The 6,418-nt window shown below is 38.2% G+C and overlaps 1 protein-coding gene across 1 annotated transcript in view; it reads right to left on the reverse strand.

Annotated features, from left to right (window-relative positions):
* Positions 1 to 5,445, reverse strand: part of LOC108681826 — a 25,769-nt gene extending 20,324 nt beyond the window's left edge. Inside the window, exon 1 of the mRNA XM_018170898.1 lies at positions 5,083 to 5,445. The gene's annotated coding sequence lies outside the window, so the exon portion shown is untranslated. The remainder of the gene's footprint in view (positions 1 to 5,082) is intronic.
* Positions 5,446 to 6,418: the final 973 nt, after the last annotated feature.

The raw sequence follows: 6,418 nt of genomic DNA on the forward strand, positions 1-6,418 counted from the left end.
CTTGTCTCAATAACAATAACAGTCTGCACTCTTGTCTCAATAACAATAACAGTCTGCACTCTTGTCTCAATAACAATAACAGTCTGCACGCTTGTCTCAATAACAATTACAGTCTGCACGCTTGTCTCAATAACAATTACAGTCTGCACCCTTTGTGGATTTTTTCAATAAAAACAATAGCCTGCACTCATTTCCCAATAGGATTTAATATTTCCCAATAGGATTTTCATATAACTTCTCCAAAACATTCAAGTTTTGAATCTTTTAAGACACACGTAGTTATTTACGTATTTTCGTAGTAAATACGCGTAATTATTTTTACGTAGTTATATTACGTATTTACGTAGTTATATTACGTATTTACGTAGTTATTTTTAGCGCAAGTATTAGCTATTGAAATACTAAACACGCAATAACGCTGCATAAAATATACTTTATCTATATACATAATGCGCATGTCACGCATGACGCTTCATGGCCGTCACTCGTCACGCGCAAGCATGTAGCGTGACATCAAGTGCTGCTGGCTTGGACCTGAGAGCGTGACGCAAGTTACACGCCATATTATAATGAGTAACTTGATAAATACGATATAATATTTGCGCAAATATGTCGCAAGTGTAACCACTTGCTTGTGTCTGTTAACACATGCATAGTCAATGGCTGTGATGTTAGGCACATGACTTCACTAGGCATTAATCTCTGATAGGATTTATTTGAGATTAAGAGGCTATTAAGAGATCAACAGGCAATTATTTTAGATATGATATGCATGATCTGCACTCCCAATACATGCATGTTTGAATGCGATATGCATACTTGAATGTGACATGCATGTTTGAATATTACATGCACGTTTGAATGCATCATGCTTACTTGAATGTGACATGTTTGAATGTGATGACAGACTGGAATATTAGTTTTCATCATTCAACTTAAGCATGCACGGGTTATACACGCGTCACGCTCGCCACGCAGCACGCCACGCTCTGTACGAGCACCAGACCGCTAGTTCAACAAGCCACCATAGCATATGACGTTCAAATAACGCTGAAGAAACGGTGTGTCAGCAAAATCGACTCGTAATCAACGTTTTATCATCAAAATCGACTCAAAATCAAAGTTCTTAAGATGAAATCGACTCGTAAACGTTGTTTCAACGCACCTGACTCGTATTCAACATTATTTCAACATAATTAATCAAGAGGCATATTCATCAACATATTTTCTCACTGTTTTACTACTGAAAATCATGGAAGATATCAACTCATTCGTCAACAATAATTCAATAGCAAAGACAATGCCAGGTAAACTCACCTTATCTTCGGTGAAAACATTTTCAATTAATATCTGATAAATTTACATCGCGTTTTCATTGTATTTAAATTCTTTTTCAACTTGCGCTTTGAGACAAACAAAAAGTATAAAAGTAGTTATATCCGTAATGATATATAAGGAATTATTCGTAAATCAAACTTTCGTAAACCATTTTATCAACATACTCCGGCACTAAAAGAAATGCGAGGAACTTTGTCAGCAACTGGCAATGGGCCTATTTCTTCAGTGCCGACACTTCTATTCTATTCTATTATAAATGAATGTGAATGAAAAAAAGAACAAAGAACTGAGTTGTTTTTAAAAATGGGTGTGCATTCGCTGCAAATTTCAGAGCAGCAGCAGGTGCTCAGATCAGAGTTCTGAGCAGCAGCAGCAGGTGCTCAGATCAGAGTTCTGAGCAGCAGCAGGTGCTCAGATCAGAGTTCTGAGCAGCGGCAGGTGCTCAGATCAGAGTTCTGAGCAGCAGCAGGTGCTCAGATCAGAGATCGCAGTGAGCGCTCGAGAGCCGCTCTCCGGCTCAACGGTCGCGTTCACAGGAGCAGTAAACGCTTCCGGCGTCCCAGGCTCAAGCCGGAGAAAGTTCTGCTCAAGGCTGGCGAGAAGAACTGAGCAGCAAAAACTTGGGTCGTTCATCTCGTGATATTAAATTCAAAACTGCTGCTCACGCCTTGAGCAGTTTGGAAAAAAATCATACGGTGTGTGGAATAAAAGTTTGAGAAAGTTTATGCCGTTAATCGCCGTTGGTCAATTATTGATCGTTTAAATGAGTAGTTCTATACTAATTAAAGAACTAGTTCTGGAGGGATAGATATCAATTTATCCTGACGTACTAAAGAAATCGCAAGAAATAAGAAAGTTATTCTGGAAGTTCTGTTTTTGTTTTTAATTTAGACTTTACTAATTAATCATACAATTGTAATGCATTCTATAATTTTCGAGCTGACACTAGAGCTGGGCTCCAAAACGTTTTCTATAGAAAGAAATGGCGACTTTTTTGTGACATTTTTGCTTTAAAATTTCTAGTTAATCCGTGATTGATAATAACATAAAAAAACTGTACTCGTAGCGATTACGCTTGCGGTACTAAGAATAAATGCACAATAAATAGTATTGCGATTTCAATTATTAATATATTAATAACAACTCGCATTGCCATTGGGAAATTATGATAATGTTCATGAAATATGAAGGTTAATTGCCAAGTGCGAGAAGCTAAAATGGCTACCGGGACTTTGCGATCATGGTTCGCTCGTGTAGATCTTGAGATCAGCATTCCACTCAGGGAAATGTGTAAGACTTTGTCCAAGTAGTGATTCAATGTTCGTTCTAGTGTGGATAATACTGAGCCAGTTTGGCGTGGCAAAATAGCGTATATCATTTCGTCGTCCATTCTCTGGCCCTGCGGTGGTTAAGAAAATGCGTCGCTATATTTGGATAATATGGTCCCTTTAGATATATATGGGTAATATGGTCGTCGCTATGATTGAACAATATGGTCCCTCTGGATATATATGGGTAATATGGTCGTCGCTATGTTTGGATAATATGTTCCCTCTAGATATATATGGATAATATGGTCGTCGCTATGATTGAACAATATGGTCCCTCTGGATATATATGGGTAATATGGTCGTCGCTATATTTGGATAATATGGTCCCTTTAGATTATATGGGTAATATGGTCGTCGCTATATTTGGACAATAGGTTCCGAGATGATAACCCACTTATCTTTTCGAAAACCGTGCACAAAAAGTATCTCTGAAAAATATATGGCGGTGAGGTTATACAGCAACGACGTTATATAATAGCGTCAAGACGTCGGTATAACAGCATTAGGTATAACGCAGAGATCCATCGTTAATTCTCAGGAAACTGATTTTCAGAGANGGGTAATATGGTCGTCGCTATATTTGGATAATATGGTTCCTCTAGATATATATGGGTAATATGGTCGTCGCTATATTTGGATAATATGGTTCCTTTAGATATATATGGGTAATATGGTCGTCGCTATATTTGGATAATATGGTCCCTCTAGATATATATGGCTAATATGGTCGTCGCTATATTTGGAAAATATGGTCCCTCTAGATATAAATGGATATTATGGTCGTCGCTATATTTGGATAATATGGTCCCTCTAGATATATATGGGTAATATGGCCGTCGCTATATTTTGACAATATGGTTCCGAGATGATAACCTATACCTACTTAATTATCTTTTCGAAAACCGTGCAAAAAAAGTATCTCTGAAAAATGTATGGCTATGAGGTTATACGGCAACGACGTTATATAATAGCGTCAAGACGTCGGTATAACAGCATTAGGTATAACGCAGAGATCCATCGTTAATTCTCAGGAAACTGATTTTCAGACTGACGTCACTATGCGTATGCCACTGACGTCAGCTCAACAGTTCTCCCTGACTATTTGTTCATGAAATGCGATGTCTATGCCCAAATAATAACCCAGTTTAAAATTACGGTCGTATTATGGGTGGCCGAAGGTTGGGCGGTACTGAAACAACTCATAAAAATAACTGGGTCTTGAAACAGACTGTGTTGACGTCGTTTGGCTTATAGTAATGCAAAATTGACAAACTAATATAAATATAATTACAACTGATGTTTGAATTTAACGAACATAATTTTTCCCCAGCAATCCCCAGCAACATCCCCCCCCTGATCACCAACACAGAAATGTTTAAGTTAATTTAGTTAAAAAAATAAATTGAGTTGAAATATGCAGCCCGGCAGCCAAGTTATGCAATCCCATGCATTCGTTCGCAAATTATTGAGCGGCTGAAGCTCTGTTCAGGACCTGTAAGTAGTTTACAAATCAACGTACTATTATTATTATTATTGAGTATTTAATTTACGATTTGATAGCAAAGTATCGTGTAGTTTATCATAGTATATTTCATGAGTTAACAAACTAAGGCATAATTAATCATTGTGACTAGCATGATTTAACAAACAAGCAAAATTAGTCACTGAATGTAGCATGAGCATGAGGCACTCTTTATATTAAAGCATTATTAATAAATCATCTTCACATCTCTGAAAAATCTTGTAATTATAGTGCAAGCTAAATCTTACTGCCTGAAAAATACATCATGGTGTTTATCACTCGAAAAAAAATTTACAGTGTGTTAGTGATGTCTGAACGATTTATAATTTGTGAATTTTACCAGTTCTCCCCTCTTCCGTGTTCGATTTTTGCATCCTTGAACTAAACGCGTTTCCAAATGATTAGCTGCACTACACACTTTAACGTATAGCAGGAAACGAGATTCATTTGAACTTAAATAAAGAAAGTAGATATTTAATGGCCATGCAGCCCAAGTCAAGAATGAATGTAGATTTTTTTTAAGAAACAGTGAAGTGTCACAATTGAAGAGAACGGTGGCTTGCTTTCAATATGACCAAGCACTAGAACAGTTTCTATTCATGAAGGGATTGTAATGAAATCAATAGGTCTTGGTAAAATAAGTTCGGTTAACAATGTTTTCCTGCTTCAACATTATATGTAGGAATTAGTTTAAATTTAATGATGTTTCTGAACTGATATACTTGCCACCTCGAATCACGAATGCGTGGGTCAAGCTACAGATTCTTTGGGCTCCGTATGATGACAAATTTAATATTTCAACACAACAGGCTTATTTCCTAATTGATCTACAACCCCGCATGAATAACAAATCGCAATTTTTTTCATTAACAGATGGCAACAGTAACTCACTCAAGCGATGATCCGTATGTAGAATTCCGTGAGTTCAGTGCAGGTCAATGCTCGGTGTGGAAACAGTCCCAAAACGAGTTTCTCTTCGTTTTCTGTTTCCAGTTGACATCGGGGCTCTGATTAGAAACTTGTCTTATCAGTTCAGGCACTTCCCGCACTCTAGAGAAGCGGAAACATGAGGAAAACTGTCGACTTGCCAACAGAATTCGCGAACTAGGGCAACGAACGACGAAGATGTCTCAGGTATGCGCTGCACAGTTTCAACACTACACCCTCACTCGGCGCGGTCTACCCGCACTCTGAGTTGCAGGGGCCAGGGAGTAGAGACTGAGCTAAGTCGGCGTCAGCGACGTCGGCAGCAGGCAACCCTTCGGCCGCTCAACAGGAAACTGGCTTGTGGGTCACCAGTTCTAGATCACGCACCTAAGCTGAGCTTCCCCATCTGCTGCTGCTAAACGTGAGCAAGTAGGACGAATCGGTGGAGGCAAAATGGACATATATCTAAAATTGTTCGGATGAGCTCCCAGTTCAACTTGTATTGTATTAGCATAACAACATCGGCTTACGTTATTAGATACCATTTGCTGTTTTGCATCGCGATTTAGACAATCTCAGCAATATAGAAGTTGTATGGAAATTAACAGCCAGAAACGTAATTCAGACCAACCTACGCCATGAAAGGTTCGGTTGGCTTCTTCGGTCAAGATTTTATTTCTCTCAGGCCATAACTTGATCTGTTCACTGCCTTACCAGTCCAAGTGGAAGCTTTCGTAAATAAAGACGCATTAGTGACGAGCTTTTGCATCAAGCACTTCATTACGTGTTCAAATATTCATGTTGAGAATAAATTCAAATCGTGCAAACTAAATTATCTCACTGCAGTCTAAACAATTGCCTCTAAGGACTAATTTTCAGACACACGAGTACTTATCAACTCATTCGAAAAGTTTGAAGTGGGTCATGAAACTAGGCTAAGTAGGCTTCGAACCACATTAATGATTCATCAGTCATTCGGTAAATGAATGTAAAGTTCCCCACAGTCGATTGAGAGTCCCATGGTAGTTCACGGTAGATGATGAAATCTGAAAAAGTGTAAGGAATAATGACCGTTGCGTCAACCGCAACACTACGGTTATAAACATTAAAAAACACATGTTAAAAACATAGCTAGCCTCTAGATTAAAGTAAAAACTTTTCATGTTATTAGCAGTTCGCTCTGTCAGATTTTTCTAACTGCTAAAGCCAATCGTAAGACTATCCGTTTCATGAATCTGCAACAAATTTTGTGACAAGCAAATACCAAGTCTGCTTCTCGGTTAACACAACTGAATCGACA

This window comes from Hyalella azteca, unplaced genomic scaffold, assembly GCF_000764305.2.
Source record: "Hyalella azteca isolate HAZT.00-mixed unplaced genomic scaffold, Hazt_2.0.2 contig5976, whole genome shotgun sequence".
NCBI lineage: Eukaryota > Metazoa > Arthropoda > Malacostraca > Amphipoda > Hyalellidae > Hyalella > Hyalella azteca.